The following is a 21,256-nucleotide window of genomic DNA, read 5'->3' as shown; positions in this document are numbered from 1 at the left end:
GACATCACTGAAGGAGGAAAAGAGGGGAATCTTACAACTTATTTCTGAAATACGTTCGGATGTATTTCTGTTTAGTCAGGTGGTCTGAGAGTGAGCATTGGCACTTCGCAGTGTGATCTTCACCAGCTGGAAACGGGCTGAGAAACAGCCCGTGTAATGTACTGGGAGCCTGGGTAATGTGCCGCCCTGCAGGAGGGTAAACCAGGTTACCATTGTATGGTGAATGGTAGGCTGTGAGGTGATCCGCATAAAAGAAACGGAGCTGTAAATACAGATCCATCATTCATTTAAAGTAAAACACTGGGTAAACCGGGCGGCACAGAGATCATTTTGCACATCGGCCATCACAAATCAGGACTCTGAGCACTGGGGCTGAGTTATTGAGTTGAAGTTGTACAATACGTAATTGAAACCGAATTCGTAGTATTGTTTACAATTCTACTCACCTTCGTATGGAAGTTATATCGGGAATTATATCAAAATTCGCAACAGACTTTACCTCCTGAGAGAAACACTACTGCTATTTCAGCGATGGCGTCCCTCCGTTCCCTTTGCACCGGACGTGAGGAGACGCCCACCTGTGTCCAGAGGAAAGTCTCCTCACCGGCCGTGTGGACACGGAACGATACAGCGACTATTGAGCATCTTGTATAATGGACACATTGCGGCGCATCTTCGGATCATACTTCATAAAAAATAACAGTGTCTTGCAGAAGGCCAATAGCTGTTAGACACTGTATTAATACGACTTACCGGGTAAACCAAACACCGCTAGAACAGGGTAACAAACGTCTTTCACCTGTAGGATCGCCGGTCGATTCATGTTCGATTCCTTGAATTATCTCCCGTTGTGCAGTTCACATCAGCGTGTGACTCGGACCACGATACCCTGCTAATTTATAGGGAACACGAATTCTCCGTCACGGTTAAGCGGGTTGTGCAATGAATGACGTTACTTACAGCCGATGAAAAAACAAGGGTTGATGTTCCGCTCCTGTTCCCCAGCTGATGGACTGAGCAGCTGGATCATGAAGCTCCTTCATTCACATTCCACAACAGAGCACCCCCCCCCCCCCGAGGGAGTGATGTCAGCGCTCCCCTAGCCCGCGGAGAGCATCGTTCCAGGAGGGTCCTTTCGTTGTCCCACAGTAACTCAATGAATAGGTCCCGCTCCGTTTCGTAACTGCACTTGTTACACAGCGTTCTGCTGATTCCCACTGACTATAACATTACTGATGCTGCGCTTCACTTTACTTTTCACATAATAATTCTTCAATAACTTTTCCCATCATGGGTCCAGTCTAATATCAACCCGTTAGTCTCTGTCTAACCTTACAGGCTGTGATTCCTTCCTGAATGTGACGTCATTGAAACCAAACAATTGATGCAGCATCCCGGCAATGGGGTAGTGACGCGACTCTAACGTCACTGATGATATATTCTGTTATAGCTGGTGGAGAGTCACTGTTATATATGATATGGTTACTCCAAACAAGCAGATATAAATCACCTCCAACAGCACTGAAAATGCTGATATTTAAGCGTTTAGAGCCGCCTGTGCCTCCACATTACTTCGGTGTGGGGACCGAAGCCGCTTATTCCCATGAAACTTCTCAGACTCCGCCGGAGAGATTACAAAGCTGCACCTTCATTGGGCAATCGACATTACCAATGAAATACAAGAGGTTGCCAGGGCGATTTTGCTTCCGTTGGCAGAGATTAGTATGACCCGAGTATTCGCTACGATATTCAGAGTTTAAAAAGCCATGTGGAAGATTGTCTTACACCTTTCATCTACAAAGTATATGGGTGATAAGGAACTTCCTACATCATGCACTGTTGGAGGTAGTGAGACACTGAATGCTGTTTTTTTGTTATGATCTCATACATTATTATATACAAAGTTACCGGCTCAGTGCAGGGACCGGGGATTAATGTGCTTGAGCGGAGCGATGTCGGCGCCTCAGAAGGAGTCAGACTACAAGTTTGAGCGGTGATGCACATTGAACACTATCAGTGATCCCCACTCCTGAGAAGTACATTTTGTAAATTAGATAAATTCGCGCAGTGTGGTGATGAACCACAGAGTGTATGTGCGCTGGCGGGTATGTAATACGAAACGAGAGTACGCCAGCAACCAGGCAGATCGGCCACTGTTCGTGAGATAATTTCGACAGGTCATCAATGTACACACGTGTATGTCGGAGTACATCGGAATTAGGTCGATGATGTATGATATTCTGTCTGCCTTCGGAGCTGAGGTAAGTCAAATGTCAGGTCCATCTCACTGGCGGGGTTATTTACATTAAGCAATTCTCTACAAACACATCGTGTAAATCAGCACGATCGCCAATTTGAGCATCAGCCACCCTCAATGTGCTTCATCATTCCAATAGATTCAAAGTCTGTTGCAACTGCGAAGACATCAAATTTCAGGAAGTATCGGCGTTACAGGGAAGATACCAGCATGCATTGTGGACTGGCTGACGGACAGGAGGCAGCAGTGGCTGGCTGCCAGTGATTAGTGGTGTTCCTCAGAGGTCAGTATTGGAAACGCTACTTTTCCAACTTCTGTCAATGATTTGGATAATGGAATTGATGGCTTTGTGGCAAGATTTTCAGATGATACAATGATAGCAGGAGGAGTAGGTACTGCCAGGGAAGCAATGCGATTACAGCAGAATTTAGACAAATTGCAAGAGTGGGCAAAAATGTGGCTGCTGGAATACAGTGTGGAGAAAAGAATGGTAATCATTTTTGTAAAAGGAACAATAGTGTGGACTGTTATCAAAATGGATAAAAATTCAAACTTCAGGATGCAGATGAACGTAGAAGTCCCCATGCAAGACTTGCAGAAGGTTAAGCTACAGGCTGAGTTTGTGGTAAAGAAGGGAAATGCAATGCCAGCATTTACTTCAGGTGGAACATGATAAAAAAGCAAGGAGATAATGCTGAGCCTTTATGAGTCAGTTGTCAGGCCGCACAGAGTGACGTCATCAGCTATGAGCCCCAGATCTCAGAAAGGATCCGTTGTTATTGGAGAGAGTCAAGAGAACATTCACGAGAATGATCCCTGGAAGGACTGGGTTGGCATATGCAGAGCGTTCGGCAGTTTGGGTCTGTATTCACTGGAATTTAGAAGCATACACGGGGATCTCACTGAAACCTAACGAATTTTGAAAGGACGAGATAGGGTGGATGTGGAGGGGATGTTTCCTATAGTGGGGGCACCCAGACGAGGACATATCCTCAAAATTGATGGATCACCTTTTGGAACAGAAGCAAATGGGATTTTCTTTAACTAGGGAGTAGCGCGTCTGTGAGAGCTCTGCCACAGACTGAGGTGGAAGCCAAGTCCGTGGGTGTATTTAAGGAGGAAGTTCATCGTTTCCTAATGTGAACAGGGCATCGAAGGATGTGGTGAGAAGGCAGGTTTATAGAGTTGTGTGGGATCCGGGGTCAGCCACGATGAAATGGCGAAGCAGACACGATGGGCTGAAGGGCCTAATTATGCTGATGGTCTTATGGTCTAAAGATCGCGTCAGAGTGAATTATCGAAATTGTTCAACACTCAAGTTCAATATAAAGCTGAAGTTCAGATATACTCGTATTGTTCTGTACGCATGTATGCAGCTAAACGAAACAGGGACCAAGGTGCAAATCACAGAACATATATCACGTACAGCACGTAAAATAATATTAACGCAATAATACAATATTAACAGGTAGAATATGCTGTAGTTATGAAAGTTGACATAAAGTGCATATACGACATGTAGTTTGCTACGGATAAACCCCTGCAGCAGCGGACAGAACAAACCAGGCCGACTCAGAGAAACGTTTCAGACTAAAGTAATTTATTTATACGCGATATCACGGAGAGTCTCTTTACCGAAGAGCCGTGCTTGGGGACTTTGTTTGTCTGGCAGACCCGCTTCATTATATAGACACAGAGTACGTGACCAAAAGCACTTAACAGGAACATTGCTTGACTTTGAACTTAGGGGTAAACAACGTGATTTTGATCTCAGAACTTGATTGCAACAAACGAGAGCTTTACGTAGATGCGGGGCCGCAGCATCTTTCTTGGAATGACTTCAGTGAATTCCAAGACCTGCAAGAAATTTAGATACATTTTAAGAGCATTCAAAAGCGATTAGGTTAACCCCTACATATCCAAAGAGTCTTAAATTCTTCCACAATTCCCTCGTTGTTGATGCTTTCAGATCAACACTCCTCATGAGGTATTTCCTCGTCTTCCTCACAGGTGGCTCAGATCCCTCCGGAAAGGGTATTTCGCTTAATGCGCATTTCCCTCATCATCTGGTGTATCATGGGCTCTTTTCATTAACTGGTCACAATACAATCACAATGCTCCAAATACACAGCACCCTAAAACACATATTATTACCACTATAACTATACCATGGGTAATCCAGCTTGCCCAGTCAGAAAACCATCCCTCTATTATTTCCCACCATTTCGTTTCTGAAACAAAATAATTAAACTGTTTCCCGATCTTCCTAATCTCCTTAATCTTTCCCCTGATGTGTTGACTGAGGTCAGTTATGTTTTCTGAGGCATCGGGAATAAAAGTACAACATTCCTGCCCTACCGCGGCGTTTGTCCCGCCTTTTTCGGCTCAGGCCAAGTCCAGGGCATTTCTATTTTGCAGGGCTACCATTCTAAGGGCAACTACCTCTGTTGTTAGGTCTTTCAGTTGCGTCTGCAGGTCAGTGAGGGGCATCGGCCAATTTCTCTACAACGGTTGCCATATTAATAATTACTCGCGAATTTCGGGCCACACCATATGAGGGAAATGCTATCAACCAAAGCCTTTCACTTACACTTATCCCTCGCTTACTTCGCCTTCAAAAAAGGATTTTGCGATATATCTTCCATAGGATGCATGGAGGGCAGTATATAGACCAGATTACAGCAGCCCGTCCAATTTCCTGCGGACACATTCCCACTTCCGCCTGACGGCCCTGGGTGCCAAGGATAAGCTCTTTCCCCACATCCCCAGTAAGTCCCATTAGGAGTGTGCCGAGCAGGACCCATCCTCCGTTCGGTACAAGAACTATTACCCAAAAATGTTCCATTTCCCCCGCCGTATTACAATGACAAATCCCATTTACAGTTTTCTGTGCATTTACTAACTCGAAGGAGGACATCCCTTTTCCCTCCGTCGGGGTAAGGAGGTACCATCAACTAAAACAGGTACATCCACAATCCCCTTCACTGTCATCACTGCCAATCTCTCGTTCTAAAGCTGGAACAGGATGTGGTAAATAGGTTCACACGTTGCACAGAGAGCATTTCGTTTCCGCTCATGGGGACCCCTTCCCGGGACATTCAGTGGGCGACATGCGGATGTATCTGAACACACACCCATAAAAACATCTGGCTTGTCAGCTTCATGCTTTCTTGTATTTTTACACACACCCAACACTCTTCACCACAATGACTGGCATAAGTGTGACATAAAAACAAAGATGTATTTCCGGACAAGGCCACACTGACTCCCCGCATTATCAGTCCCCATAAAAACATCTGACTAGTCAGCTTCAAGCTTTCTTGTCTTCCAACTCCTGGTGCCGTTTGCACCTCGTTGCATAAATCCATTCTCCTTTTCCTTCAATCTTCACCGCGGTACGGGTCCGCTTTTTCTGGCGGACCGAGGGTAGGTGTTCAGCGAAAGCAGGTTCTCCCAGTGGCCACACATTTTAATTCCACGTCCCATTCCCATTCTGATATGTCTATCCGTGGCCTGCTCTGCTGTCAAGATGAATCCACACTCAGGTTGGAGGAACAACACGTTATATACCGGTTCGGTGGCCTCCAACCAGATGGTACGAACATTGACTTCTCTAACTTCTGTTAATGCCACTCCTCCCCTTCTTACCCCATCCCTGACATATTTAGCTGTTGTTGTTTTTTTTTCTCTCTCTGCCCATCACTCTGCCTGTTTTCCATCTGCCTCTGGTGCTCCCACTCCCCCCCCCCCACTTTCTTACTCATGAGGCCTCCCGTCCCTTGATCCTTTCCCTTCTTCAGCACTGTATCACTTTTGCTAATCACCTTTCCAGCTCTTAGCTTCATCCCAGCCCTTTCGGTCTTCTCCTATCATTTCGCATTTCCCCCTCCCCCCACTACTTTCAAATCTCAGTATCTTTCCTTTCAGTCAGTCCTGACGAAGGGTCTCTGCCCGAAACATCGACAGTGCCTCTCCCTATAGATGCTCCCTGGCCTGCTGTGTTCCACAAGCATCTTGTGTGTGACTGTCAATATACTACCCATCTGTTCCGTAACGTCCAAAGGCGAGGTGTTATTTTCCAACTGGACTCCACTGATACCCCAGGATACTGATCACTTTTCAGTGGCATATATTTCAAACATTTCACTTCCACCGTGGGGATCCCGGAGTAAAGCATCACTGGTAATTACGTTGCCGAAATGCTAAACAATATAATTGTGGCTGGTTTGATCAGAACGTCCGGCCGTAAGACTGTAATAAGGTGATAAAGTTAAGAGAGTAACTGGAGAAAGATCGGGAGTTATTTCGGAGTAACTCTACACGGGCTGCGCGTTGAATCAGGGGCGGAGCGTATTCCGAGATAAGTATTTATTTCTGACGTTGACGTTACGGATGAACCTCCACGGCCAGTTACTGACCCTTATGCAGGCGCGGGATATTTTGCCCACGTTTTAATTTTACATGGAATCACAACCACTTCAATATATTGAAATGGACCGTGATCCCAACTCTGTACCGATATGAGATCTCCCACCATCACCTCGTCTCAAAACTAAAAAGTGCCCAGTTTTCCTGTTCTACATTACCGTCATTATATAGGAAGATTTTTACCATACTTTTCGACATTCCCGCAGAACTACGATGTCAGAGTTGTGATCAATTCTTCCTCCTTGGACCTTTAACAGGAATGGAATGAGCGATACCAATGGTAAGAGATTTGACTTCTGTCTGCGCTGCAATATCACCGGAAGATCACAGATTCCAGTCTGGAAAGTTTTAGGTGTTGATGTTACCAACTGTTTCCACAGTTGTAACTGTACTGAGCACAAATATTTGCGCGTCTGACGTGTGGTTGCTGTGGTGCTGCTCGCGACAGAGAAAACAAAGAGAAGCAGAGAGATTGAATGCATGTGAGAGAAAGAAATAGAGAGAGATGGGGAGAAGCAGACTGAAAAGGTGGAACCCAGAATACTGTGGTGGAGAATTTGAACGGAGAGTCTGTATGGTGAGACGAGGAAGGAATGGAATACAGGGGTGTGGAAAACGAAAGCGATTTGCTATTTTAAAGTAGGTTTGAAATTTTTCAGTACAAGGTTATTTCTGATGTTGCTCTGGATGTGAACATTTGAGGTGTGAGCTTCGTTGAAACCACAATGCATCCTCATGCGACAATACATGACAATAGGGTTGAAGGCTGATTCTCCCGTTACGCAGTGTACGTTATCCACGAACCTCCTTAGGTTTAAATCCCTTTATGGTCTCCTGTCAATTAAATATAATTTCTATTAATTCTTCTTGCTTTAATTTACCTTTGCCAGGTTTGAAATACAATGCGCTACTGCAAGAAAAGAGAATGTTCATTATTTTTACACCTGGATGCACATGACAGTAAACTTGAACACAAACTGAAAAGTTGAGTCTCAAGTTCATTTGAAGCACTGAAACCCAAACAATGTTTCTGCCCAGGATTGAACTGGGGACCCTTCGCGTGTAAAGCGAACGTGATAACCACTACACCACAGAAACCGTGCAAAGCGCTCAATGCTTTGCGCTCTTGAGCAATGACCCGAGGCATCCCGTCCCCGCCCTGCTCTGAAGTACAGCAATAAGTACAAAACATTGCCCACTGTTACTTTCCGTTCTCAGTAACACGTATTATTAGTTTAGGAACTTATTCCCTGGAGTATGGGTATAGGTAGAGTGTTACAGGGATGTGGCAGTGGAACGAACCCAAGTGCTGAACACGGGCGTGGAATGGGTGCCAAGGGAGTCATTACCTGGAGTACTGGTTTTCGTAGAGAATTCAGGAAAGATGCTGGATTTGTAACTGATCGTCCTAAGAACCATGGCACGAGATTACTCGTACACGAGTCGACCAGCGAACTGGCAGCTCCTAGTTGTGGTCACAGGATATTTACACTGCATTTGCTGATGAAAAGCAGGTGTTTGTATTTAGTGGAAAATGGGATTGAATGGGAAATAAACGACGTGATTGAGGCCCAATTCCGGAGGAAGATAACCAGGAACTAGAAGGGATCATGGCAGTAATCCCCCGCCACACAATGGGAGGCTCCGTGCGATCCTCCAGGCCTGTGTGAATTGTTCCGATGAAAGTCCTGGATGAGGGAACGGTCTAAGCTGAAGGAGCGGGGGACCCGGGAAAGCTCTTCTGGACCCTTCCCAGTCCACTAGGTATTGGAGACACCTGCCCCTACGGCGTACATCCAGTAGTCTTCGGACGATGTATGCCGGATGTATGTCGATGATACGGGCAGGTGGGTGAGTCCCAGGTGGGGGACACAAGGGGCTGACGGAAACTGGCTTTATCTGAGACATTTGAAAAGTTGGGTGGATGCGCATGGACCTTGGCAATAGTAGGCGGACCGCTGTGGGATTGATAATCCTGTCAACCTTGGATGGTCCCAGGAAGCGGGGGGCGAGTTACCTATGTTCGTTTTTGAGCAGGATGTCCTTGGAGGAAAGCCACAACATCTGCCCAGGTTGGTACCTCCGGTGCCGGAGTGCGGTGTCGGTCGGCTGTTTTCTTATTTCGATTTGTTGATCTGAGTAGGGCCGCGCGAGCTTCCTCCCAAAACTTACGGCACCGATCAATATGGTCCAGAACCGACGGCACCGCAATCTCTCCTTCTTGCGCGGGGAACATCGGGGCTTGGTACCCAAGGGAGTACTCGAACGGAGAGCGCACAATGGCAGAGTTCACCAGAGAGTTGGGGGCGTACTCAACCCACGGGAGGTGGTCGCTCCAGGTCTTGGTTGACCCGTTCCGTCTGCCCGTTCGACTGGGGGTGAAAGCCGGATGACAGGCTGGCTGATGTACCTGAGGCCTGACAGAAGGCTCTCCATACCTGTGAGACGAACTGGGGATCTAGATCGCGGGGATTCCATGGAGGCGGAAGACCTGGCGGATGAGAAGACCTGCGGTTTCTTGAGGGGAAGTGAGTTTAGGGAGGGCCATAATGTACACCGCCTTAGAAAATCGGTCTACCACGGTGTGGACACTGGTGGTTCCGCGGGAAGGGGTAGACCAGTGACGAGGTCTGGGGCGATGTGTGAGCAGGGACACCAGGTACAGTTAGAGGACGAAGAAGACCCGCAGGTGGTCGATGAGAGAACTTTCCTTGGGCACAGATGGAATGAGCCGAGACATAAGAACGGGTGTTCCCCTCCGTGGACGGCCCCCAAAAGTGCTTCCTCAGGAGAGCCAGGGTCCGATCACTCCCGGGGTGTCAGGTGAACCGGGATGTGTGCCCGCATTGGAGAACCTGAGACCTGACGGAGACCGGCACGTACAGGCGATCGCCGGATCCGTTACCAGGGTCCGATCACTCCCGGGGTGGCAGGTGAACCGGGGTGTGTGACCCCATTGGAGAACCTGAGACCTGACGGAGACCGGCACGTACAGGCGATCGCCGGGTCCGTTACCAGGGTCCGATCACTCCCGGGGTGGCAGGTGAACCGGGATGTGTGCCCGCATTGGAGAACCTGAGGCCCGATGGAGACCGTCACGTACAGGCGATCGCCGGGTCCGTTACCAGGGTCCGATCACTCCCGGGGTGGCAGGTGAACCGGGATGTGTGCCCGCATTGGAGAACCTGAGACCTGACGGAGACAGGCACGTACGGGCGATCGCCGGGTCCGTTACCAGGGTCGGATCACTCCCGGGGTGCCAGGTGAACCGGGATGTCTGCCCCCACTGGAGAACCTGAGACCTGACGGAGACCGGCACGTACGGGCGATCGCCGGGTCCGTTACCAGGGTCGGATCACTCCCGGGGTGCCAGGTGAACCGGGATGTCTGCCCCCACTGGAGAACCTGAGACCTGACGGAGACCGGCACGTACGGGCGATCGCCGGGTCCGTTACCAGGGTCCGATCACTCCCGGGGTGGCAGGTGAACCGGGATGTGTGCCCGCATTGGAGAACCTGAGACCTGACGGAGACAGGCACGTACGGGCGATCGCCGGGTCCGTTACCAGGGTCCGATCACTCCCGGGGTGGCAGGTGAACCGGGATGTGTGCCCGCATTGGAGAACCTGAGGCCCGATGGAGACCGTCACGTACAGGCGATCGCCGGGTCCGTTACCAGGGTCCGATCACTCCCGGGGTGGCAGGTGAACCGGGATGTGTGCCCGCATTGGAGAACCTGAGACCTGACGGAGACAGGCACGTACGGGCGATCGCCGGGTCCGTTACCAGGGTCGGATCACTCCCGGGGTGCCAGGTGAACCGGGATGTCTGCCCCCACTGGAGAACCTGAGACCTGACGGAGACCGGCACGTACGGGCGATCGCCTGGTCCATTACCAGGGTCGGATCACTCCCGGGGTGGCAGGTGAACCGGGGTGTGTGACCCCATTGGAGAACCTGAGACCTGACGGAGACCGGCACGTACAGGCGATCGCCGGGTCCGTTACCAGGGTCCGATCACTCCCGGGGTGGCAGGTGAACCGGGATGTGTGCCCCCATTGGAGAACCTGAGACCTGACGGAGACAGGCACGTACAGGCGATCGCCGGGTCCGTTACCAGGGTCCGATCACTCCCGGGGTGGCAGGTGAACCGGGATGTGTGCCCGCATTGGAGAACCTGAGACCTGACGGAGACGGGCACGTACGGGCGATCGCCGGGTCCTTTGCCAGGGGCCGATTCGTCCCGCTGGGCTTCCTTTACCTTAGCCTCGATCTCCCAAGTGAGGGTGGCCACACTCAGGATGGTGGGAGGATCGTCTCGGGAATGGAGGTGATATCCGTGGAGTCATGCTGGCGGGAAAGCGCGACCGACTTCCCGTCCTTGGATCCTGGAAGGTACATGAGGGTAAACTTGAAACGTCCAAAAAACAATGGCCAACGGGCCCGGCGGGATTTCAATCGCTTGGCGGTCTGATTGTGCCCCAGGGCCTTATGATCAGACACACTCGCAGAATAAAGAACTCAGGGACCATAACTGTCTTCGAACCCGTCACTCGCAGAAATAAAAACAGGGACGATAATAGTCCTCGACCCTGTTACTGGCAGAAAAGAACGGCGACCCAAGTCTGGAGCGGGCCAGGTGGATTGGAAAGGGGCACTAGCATGGCTGAGAGAAAATCCACAATGGTTGGTGTTTTACGGGTTAATTGGAAAGGTGCATCCTAAATAAGAATAAATATTGGAAAGGGCGGATGAGGCAACCATGGCTGATACCAGAAAGTAAAGACAGCATAAAGCCAAAAGTGAGGGTTTATAATGTAGCAAGCATTAGAGGGAAGCCGGAGGTTTGGGACGCTTTCAAAAATGGCCAATACTGGAGAAAATACCGCTGTTCAGACATATGAATATTAAAAGGGATGCGAGAATGGGTATCAGAAAGCTGGAAAATGACGCGGAAGAAGCAGTAATGGGGCGAAAAGAAAAGGGACGAACTAAATGGATATTTTGCGCCAGGCTGCTCTGTGGAAGACTCCAGCATAATGGCAGGCAGCGAGAAACACGTGTCAGAGGGCATCAGTGAGAGTGGATGTTATCACCTGGAGAAGGTGCCCGTGAAGCTGAAAGGACAGAAGTTAGATGTCATCGGGACCAGTTAGACTACACCCCATGGTCCTGAAAGTGGTAACTGGAGAGTTTCTGTAGGCACTCCTTCACGTATCATTATTTACATACAACAGCTCCATAGCAAAGAAAGCCCAGCAGCGTCTCTACTTTCTAGTTTTTTTGTACTGTGTTATGTAACACCATGGTCCTCAAAAAGTAGTCTCATTTTCACTATGTACTGTACCAGCAGTTATGGTCGAAATGAAAATAAAAGTGACTTGACTTGATATTCGAGAATAGATGCTGATGACTGGAGAATTATGACTGTCACTCCACTCTGAAAGAAGGAAGTTAGGCTGAAGAAAGGACAATAAAGGAAAGGTAGCCTGACTTGAACGTGATAGATAACTCAAAAGATTCCATGCAGTTTGAAGATCAAAGACAGTTGAGGAGAAAGGGAGGAGATTTGTCAAATAGATCATCGTGCGGTACGGTGATGCACCTTGGACGAAAGGATAAAAAAGTCTCTAAATGGAGAAGGTTTTCAGAAATCAGAGGTGCAAAGAACCTTGTGCAATATTCCCTAAATGTTTACTTCCAGGCTTAGTCAGCGGTAAAGGAAGTCAAATACAATTTTAAAATTCGGTTCAGGAGGAGTAGAATATATAAGCAACAATGTACTGTTGACATATGTCCGTCATTATAAACCTGATTCTGATCCCGACCTTTATCCCCAACAATGGAAATCTCCTTCATTTACGATACTGACGGCAGTGTTATCGCTCCACATTCACGTTCTGACGTAACTGTGTTGGAACAAATTCCAAAGCTGTCGAATTATACTATTTGTATTGGAATAATGAATCACCTTTTCCGTTACCGAAAATAAATCAAGTACAACCATTACTTCAGTTGTAGTACTACGGTGGGTGCAATGAACGTTGATGGAGCTGCGATGGCCGAGTGGTTAAGGCGTTGGACTTGAAATCCAATGGGGATTTTCCGCGCAGGTTCGAATCCTGTTTGCAGCGCTCAAACTGCAGCGCCAGGGAATAGAAGCCTCACTGCCAACAAAAATTTAACACCCTTGCTGCTGTCTGTGTTCAGTTGACAACTACGTACCAGCCGGCAGATTTATAGATTTTTACGCTCATTGTGCAACTTTCATTTCTATTACGACTCTGATCAATCCCCCTCTGGGCAGCTTAAACGCTTTGTAGTTTGCAGCTTTACCGACTTGTAAAACTAAAAGAATCAAATGCAGAGAACGGATATTTCAGCGTCAGTGTAAAGAAGTGGACTTCATCCTTTCACTGAAGTGGGCAGCACGGTCTCTGAAAGTGAAAAGCTTTCGCCGGTTTCATATCCCTCATTGTACAGACTCCCCATTGCTCTTTTGTCCAGCGAGCGAAGCCGCCTATTGCCATAAACAAATCGGTTCGCTGACCTTCCGTCAAAATCACCCTCGCCAATTGTCACTGAGCGGTGTAATTGTCCGATATCAACAAATCTCGTCAAATGACGTGCAACCTACCCAGGTCCCATTCGTGTATGCAGATGTCAATCCAACGTGTTATCCAGTTGCGGAAAGGGTTTCACCCAAGAGTTGTTCCCTCACACAGACTCTGACTGCTTCTGCCTCCCAAAATCCAAAACTCAGTACAATGTCCCATTATATAACATTAATATCAATATGCTTCTGATCGAAGCTGGGGGCGCGGTCAGGGCGTCGAAATAAAGGCGGGCGACAGAAGTTTATCGCCTCTCACCTGGGGAGACGGTAGAAGATTTGGTGGAGGTGACCGGCCGACTTTTGACGGGCAGCTGCTGTATGGGGGGGGGGGGGAGGGAGGATTGAGAAAAAGTCTGGGCCAGCCTGATCTTATTGAATGCCAGGGCTGGCTGAAAAGGACTAGACACTTCCCTTCTTTCTGTTGTCTGTCTGTTTAAAGAAAAGGAATATACAGCCCTTTCTTGGGCCTGGATGCTCTCCCGTGGATATAATAGTTCGCAATATATGGCATCAGTTTGCCTGAGGAATCATTTCCAAGCCTGAAACTGGCACAAGATTGATATCCTTCTTTTGTTAATGATGCAGAATTGTACAATTTATGCGTTGCGTACTGTCTGTCTTTTCGAGCCTGCAATGATGCTGCAAGTGTTTCACTGTACCTGTCCTTCACCGTCCCTGTACACACGGCAATAAACCCGACTGGACCTGACAACACTCACTGAGATTTGAGCAGTGATGACCCCGGGCAGATGAGTCAAGGTGATGTCGGCAAACTGAGTGAGCAGGACCAGAGTCCAATATGGGAAATGTATGGTCACCCGCTTCTACAGAGAGACAGCGTCTCTGAGTGGATTGAGGTGCAGTGAGGAGTGAAGAAGATCAAATCTACATTGTATCGATTGCAAGTTATTGTCTGTAAGACCAGTTTTATTGAGACTGCACCTGCGATATTTTTCTCAATGCCATGTTCTGCTCGTATATTTTGTGGTTTTATGGTGCTGAATCAGGCGGATGCAGGTAAGCATAGACAGGAATTGGGTTCTTGTGGAAGCAATGAATACACAAAATAAATTAAAATAAGCAAATTAAATAAGCAGGCAATATCTTAATTCCCTGACCGGGAATCGAAACCGGGCCGCGGCGGTGAGAGCGCCGAATCCTAACCACTAGACCACCAGGGAGGCTGATAAAGTTCTGACTACAACAGTAGACTACTACAAAACCAGCAAAATATGAAACAAAACCTAAAGATGAATAATAATTAATAAATGTGATAAATATTGTCACGAATCTACTGCTCAGCACTTTGCAGACCGCGTGCTCACCCAATGCTTCAGTTTAAGAAACACTCTGGACTCTGAATGAATCAGTGGGAAACACTCGTTCTCCAGTGTCTTTATAAAGATGGTAACATTCAGAATCTCTTATGAGCCCTGGTTCGTTTTTGTTTCTGTCTGTCGCCTCGAAGCAATTCAGTACTCTGCCCTCCGATTCCCGTGGCATTGTTGCCGATACATCTGGTGTCTTGTTCCTTACCCTCCGCCTGGGTGGAGGTAGGAGAAAGAAACCCAGACGTTCAGAATGCACGAAATATGGTCTGGGGATGGAATGCTGGGCTTTTTGATCGTGCTCTAACCGTGGTTGAGTGTGCGGGAGCCCCTGGTACTGAGGATGATGTGCTGGTGACAAATTAGCTTAGATTTCTTTAAACAAGCCTGATAGAAACCCCCGCAATTATTTGAAAGTCCTCAGGGTAGGCAGTTCCTTGTTTGCTGGTCGCGGCACTCAGTACATGGTTTGCTTGCTTAACATCTGCTCTGGCGGTATGTGAAGTCCCGTCCGGATCAATGAGGAGAACCTCTCGGTAAGCAGCACCGACAGAACTCAATCATTGGATGTTGTGTTTAGGGGAATAAGAGTGCGGCAAGACCGCTATGTACGGACAGCATGAAGAGTTAGTCATGAAACAACACAGCCGTTCCACACTACATGAAACAGAGAAGACAGCAGCCCCTCATTTCCCTCCGAAACTGCAATGTTGCGCTGACGTAATGCATCTTGTTTTCAAGTAATTGGCCTTTGGCTAAGAAGATGCCGGGCAGGGGATGCTTCATCGCCCGTTGATTTAGTCTGGCTTGAAGTCTTCCGAACCGACCCCTTTCCCAGCGTGCCATCGTGAATCTTTGGATTTATAAACAAATCTCAACATTCCTAAAGCCTCATCAATAATGCAGACATCCCGCTCTTACTGGAGCCTACAAAATGCATCACTCGGCACTTCATCTCTCTCCATTCTATCCCCCTCCTGCATTCTCCCGACACCAAACACCTGACTCCGATCTCTCTCCCCATCGAAATTCTTTCACCAGCCTCCGATCAGGAACAGGAATATTAGCGATAGACAATATGGACCAGTGCGCAGTAGATCATGTCTAACCAATCTCACAGAGCTTTACAGGTAGTAATCTGGAACGGTATTGAAGGCAAAGCTGTGGATGCCGTCTACAGGAACTTCGGCAAGGAATTTGCAAGGCTCCGTGTGGGAGGATGCTCGGGAAGGATCAGTCGCTTGGCTTTCACAATGAGGAAGTAAATTGGATTCGCCATTGGATACGTTGGGGAAGCTAGAGTGTGGTAATGGATGATTGTCTTTCTAACTGAGGACCTGTAATGAGTGGAGTATCCCAGGGATCGTTGCTGTGCCCCTTGTTCCTTGTCATCCATATCCCTATCTGGATAATAATGTCGTTAAATGGATCAGCAAATTTGCCGATGTTAACAGCATTACAGGTGTAGTGGACAGCGGGGGAAGAGTACCGGAGCATAAAGCGGGAAAAACGGGTTGAAAATTGTCAGATCGGATTTAACACACACAGTCCTGGACCCTGGCTGGTACGACACAATGAGAAATAGGGCACTGAGGAGTACGATAGAACAAACGAATCTGGGAATACAGGTCCATAATTCAATGAAAGTTACGGCGAAGGTAGACATGGTAAAGCTTTTCGCACATTGGCCTTCCCGGACCAAAGAATGGAGTACAGGAGTTGGGATGTTACGTTGTTACGGTTTACGGCTTTGTTGGGGCCCGAAATGGAACATTGTGAGCTGTTGAGCTCAACTACCTGCAGGAAAGATGCAAATAAGATTGAAAAAAATGAAGAAAAAAATTACACGACTATTGCCGGGACTGAATGTTTTGAATTAAAAAGGAAAGATTACATATGTCAGCACTGTATTCCCGAGCGGGAAGAAGACTGTGGGGAGATTTGATAGAGGTATACATCATTAAGAGGCGTATAGACAGTGTAAATGCAAGCGGGCTTTCTCCACTGATGTTGGGCGAAAATACAACTGGAGATCATGGGTGAAGGGTGAAATGTGAAATGTTTAAGGGGAACATGAGGCGAATCTTATTCACTCAGAGGGTCGACAGAATGTGGACAGTGCTGCCAACGCAAGTGGTAATTGAGATTCCGATGTCAACGTTTAAGAGATGTTTGGAGAAATACACGGATGAGAGGGATATGGATGGCTACGGTCCGGGTGAGGTCGATGGGAGTAGACAGTTTAAATAATTCCTCAAGGCCCGAACTTACTGAAGACCCTGTTTCTGTGCAGTGGTTCCTTATGGCTGTCTGACTGTATATCTGGGTTAGAACCTTAGTGTCTCACAGCACCGACCAATCTAGAAAGTCGGTAATACTGTTCGATCCCTCTGTCCTTGCACACACTGAAGCATGGAGACTGAGTTAATGGATGGTTACAGCATGAGGAGATGGAAGCTTTGGAAATTGTTTATTTTGTATTTTCCGACTGTCTGCGATGGTTTTGAAGGAAGACAAGTGTGAATTCAGATATTTGCTTTGCCTTCGCTGCGTTTTTAGTATGTGTAGTTTTGTATATTTCGTTTATTAATGATTTTAGAGGGAGACAAGGATTCCACACCGGCCATGTGGATTCAGGGTTATATAGATCGAAAAATGAGCGTATCTACACTCGATGCAACAAAACCACGTTTCAGAGGTAAATTGGCATTAGGATAAATTAGTGTGTACTGGAATTGGGATTTTGGAAGGCTGGATCTTTTAATAAGCACCGGAAGCTGCTGCTGATCACTTTAAAATGCTGGTTTCAAGTTGTCGGGCTCCATCAGACTCGCAATAGAGTTGCAAAGTGTACCAGAATTTCAACTCTCCATGCGGAAGACGGATGTACTTTGTCTTCCAGCCAGAATTTACTCTATCTACTATATCATCTTCCTACTGTTAGGAAGCCAATTCTGAATCAACGCAGCCAGGTTTCCTCGACCCCATGTCTCCTCACTTTCAGAATGAGTCCACTATCGGGAACTTATCAGACAGCAACAAAAATTAAAGGACCCACATCGACTGTTCTGATTCAACTGTTAGTTTTATTTTCACTTTCAGATAATTCAATCTGGCTCATTAATGACAACATACCATGCTTTCTCTCCGTAGCCAGACTACGTTTCTCCAAATACGCATAAATTCCCTCTTCAATAATCCCCTCCATTAGTTTACCCACTACTGATGTAAGACTCCCTGGTCTATAATTCCAACAAGTATCCCTGTTATTTTTCGTCAACAAATGAATAACATTTTCCACCCTCCAATCACCTCGTTCTACTTCCGTAGTCAGCGAAGACACTAATATCCTATCCAAAAGCACAGCAATATCGGAGTTCGCCTTCCAAAATTACCTGTACAATATCCATTCCGGCACCGTCGAATCATCTATCATAATGTTTTCCAAGTTTCCAGCGCATCCCCTTTCTCAGCGTCGGCATGTTCGAGCATATCTGCCTTTGGACGCTCTGTTAACATTGATCAATGTATTCAGTGAGGAGATTCACCCCGTCCTTGGACTCCAGACACAAGTTTTCCTCTTTTGCCTCTGATTTGCCCACACTCTCTCTAGTCTCCTTCTGTTCTTCACAGTGCAACCAGTCAATGATTTCTCCAATCCCCCTATCACTCTTTTAAGTCCATTGTTTATTTCCTTCCTGTCTCCATTGTGACTCGCTATAGCCTTACCTGATCCTTTCTTCCTGTTCTGTTAGCACCGGTCTTTCTTCCTCTTGACGTGGTGTTCCAACGTGGTCTCCCAGGGTTACTTTACGCTCTCATCAGTGAGCCAAGCCTATACTGGACCCCGTGTAAGTGCCCCAGAAAGAATCCACACATACCTGTTGCGCAACACCCCGAGTACAATGTCCCTTCCTAAACTCCTGCCAGGTAGCACCATAAATCGCTGACCCCTAATTAAACACATTCCATATTCTCTGGTGCTATCCCTGGGCAAGGTAACTGGTGGGGAGTTCGCCATGTTGATCTGAAATGCGGACCCGCGGAAAGATCTGTCACAAGACCCGTTTCCTTTCCTAATATTAGATCTGGTATGGAATGTTAGCTAGTCAGCCTTTATTCTTATAGAGACATGAATCTTTCCTGAACACAAACGAGAATTTATGCCATTCCTAAACATTTTAACTTAGGTAGGTGCCAAAGACTATCATGGAAGTTGTAGTTGCCCGTGCGAATAACATGGCTCATATCCAGGTTCCGCTTCCCAGTCGGTTCATCACTGTTCCCGTTGCGTTTCTTTTTGTTAATCTGGTGGGCGTCTGTACAGAATAGTCAAATGGTGAGATCGCGCCCATTTCAAACGCCGGAACAGAAGCAGTGTTGGTCTCCCGGTCCATTAACAAACGAACGCTCCACGTTGTCCTCCCTTTCTGCAGCTGCAATACTATCCCTGGTTTCACATCTCACTCCCTTTACACTCTGTTACCCGACGCTGTCCATTTTGCAACATCGAAAACCCGGAAAGTCCTGAAGCCATCCCTGCCCTTGTGACAGTCGAGTATCTGTGATAGTTTGGAACATACTTCAAACAGTGTAACTATCACGCCAGCAGCACTGAACGCTTATATAGCTACATACCTGAACTGTATGAAGCAGAAACTCTTCCGCCAACTGTGCAATTTCCGCATGACCAGGCCTCTCATTGTTTGATTAAATTGTTTGAATTTATGACATAATTGCCAAACCTGTTCATTATAAAACGGCTTTATTTGAAAACTCCGCTGAATTGCCGTTATACACGGGCGTTATCTACACAGATTGCCATTTAATGTAAACACATACTTCATTCCATTCCTCAGCTCTTCTCTGAATTTCCTCTGTGTCAGTGTATAGATACAAGTATTGGTGCACATGCTGAAAAATTGTAACATGAATCCAAGTTGTTGGAGGATGTACACCGGGGAACTCAAATATCTGTCCTGGTAAAGATAGTTTTGCACTTGCCATTTCAGAGAACGGGCTACATAGGGCATCCAAAATAATATGAAATTAGCTGATATAGAAAACAGCAAAATCATCGATTTTCTGCGTTTTTCCACCTCGGCGTCTTTCTGATTGTCGCTGCTGTGCCGAAGCTTTCTGCGGACTCTATTTGCCACAACGATATGTCTTACGGTTAACCCGTTAAACACCAGGATTAATCCGATTGGTAGCAATGGCGTTAAAATACTGTCCAGTAATGTATACCCTCTCCACACGGGTGAAGTAACGTATTCATATGTGGCGGTGCACCGCCACGGCGTGTTGTCAATGATGACGTAAGGTTCAATGGCAAAGTATAACGGGACACATTTCCCGCAGCTCACTATAACCACGGTCACCATAATCACCGTTGCTGATCTCTCGGTGCAGTATCGCTCCCGCAGCTTTCGGCAACATATTGCGATGAAACGATCGAAGGTAAAACTGACCGTGAACCAGACAGAACAGTCCGTCGCTACTTCGACAAATACAAGTGTCAGAGCGCATACAGGAGTGAGGAGCAGGTATTTGGAATAAATGTAGATATTGTTGGTCTGTTCCACTAAAGCAGCAACGATCACCACCATCAGATCCGCTGTTGCCATTCCAACCAGGTAACGGGTGATGCATTTGGAGAGTCCGCATTTTCCCCGAGATAGGATAACAATCGCCGTTAAATTAACTGCAAGAAATTTGGAAAGAAAATAGAAATACGGTCAGTTCCCTGAATGTCCCCATTCTACCGATGCTATGCAGGGGATGGTCTGTTTGGAAGTGGAAAGCGGGAATGCAGTGTGTGCGGTCTCCGTCGCTGCACTCCGGCTGGAGGACAATGACGGATGTGAGTGTCAGTGGATTGGCGACCTTCCCACAGTTCAGAGCGAGGCATCCGAGTTCCACGACTCACGTACCGGTGATCAGTCGATCGCTCCTGGAAACAACACCATTTCCGTTATTAGAGGTGAAAGAAAAGACGGGATTATGTGTAGTGGTATCGAAGTGCCATCAAGGAGATATAAAGCACGAGTTCTTATTTACTGACTTACAGAAGAACAGACCTACGTGTCGGAAATAGACTGTACCGTCATTTAAATAAGCTGCCACGTTGTTATAAGGTCTAAGTGTCTGCACTAATAGAGACTCGGACCTAGAAAAGCGAAGAACACATCACTTCAGAAAGCCTAGCGAGGTGAAATTATGAAACATTGACAATATCGACTCCAACTTAATTGAGAAAAGAAGAAAGCACTGCGATCGAACTATAAAAAAATGGAAATAAAACCATTAGATGCCTGAATCCTCCATTCCGGAAACACGTTTCAGCCGATGGTAGCATCTGTGTTTAGTAACAGTGCAGATATCGCAGCAGAGTAACGACGGCACCATACATAAAGAGACCAGCTCCGGCATCTTACCGGGGACACCAACCGCTACAAGTGTGGGATAGAAAATGGCCGCGATGTGGTAAATTGCCGGATATCCCATATTCCGTCAGAAGCAACGTTTAGTTGTGCGGAGCGTTTCAGCTGCTCAGATGGACTGGTATTCGGTTTAGCAGATTTTTATTGAGGAGAGAGCAATTCCACTGAGGCAATTAACGTGGCTGT

At 47.3% G+C, this 21,256-nt stretch overlaps 3 non-coding genes across 3 annotated transcripts; 1 reads left to right on the top strand and 2 right to left on the bottom strand.

The window, feature by feature from the left end:
- Positions 1-7,710: 7,710 nt before the first annotated feature.
- trnav-uac (transfer RNA valine (anticodon UAC)) lies at positions 7,711-7,783 on the bottom strand. Its single transcript has one exon. It is a non-coding gene; the product is annotated as a tRNA-Val (tRNA).
- A 4,952-nt stretch (positions 7,784-12,735) lies between these two features.
- trnas-uga (transfer RNA serine (anticodon UGA)) lies at positions 12,736-12,817 on the top strand. The gene has a single exon. It is a non-coding gene; the product is annotated as a tRNA-Ser (tRNA).
- A 1,591-nt stretch (positions 12,818-14,408) lies between these two features.
- trnae-cuc (transfer RNA glutamic acid (anticodon CUC)) lies at positions 14,409-14,480 on the bottom strand. The gene has a single exon. It is a non-coding gene; the product is annotated as a tRNA-Glu (tRNA).
- Positions 14,481-21,256: the final 6,776 nt, after the last annotated feature.

This window comes from Hypanus sabinus, unplaced genomic scaffold (assembly GCF_030144855.1).
Source record: "Hypanus sabinus isolate sHypSab1 unplaced genomic scaffold, sHypSab1.hap1 scaffold_367, whole genome shotgun sequence".
Taxonomy (NCBI): domain Eukaryota; kingdom Metazoa; phylum Chordata; class Chondrichthyes; order Myliobatiformes; family Dasyatidae; genus Hypanus; species Hypanus sabinus.
The sequence above is the reverse complement of the archived record's forward strand: the minus strand, read 5'-3'. Positions and strand labels throughout refer to the sequence as shown.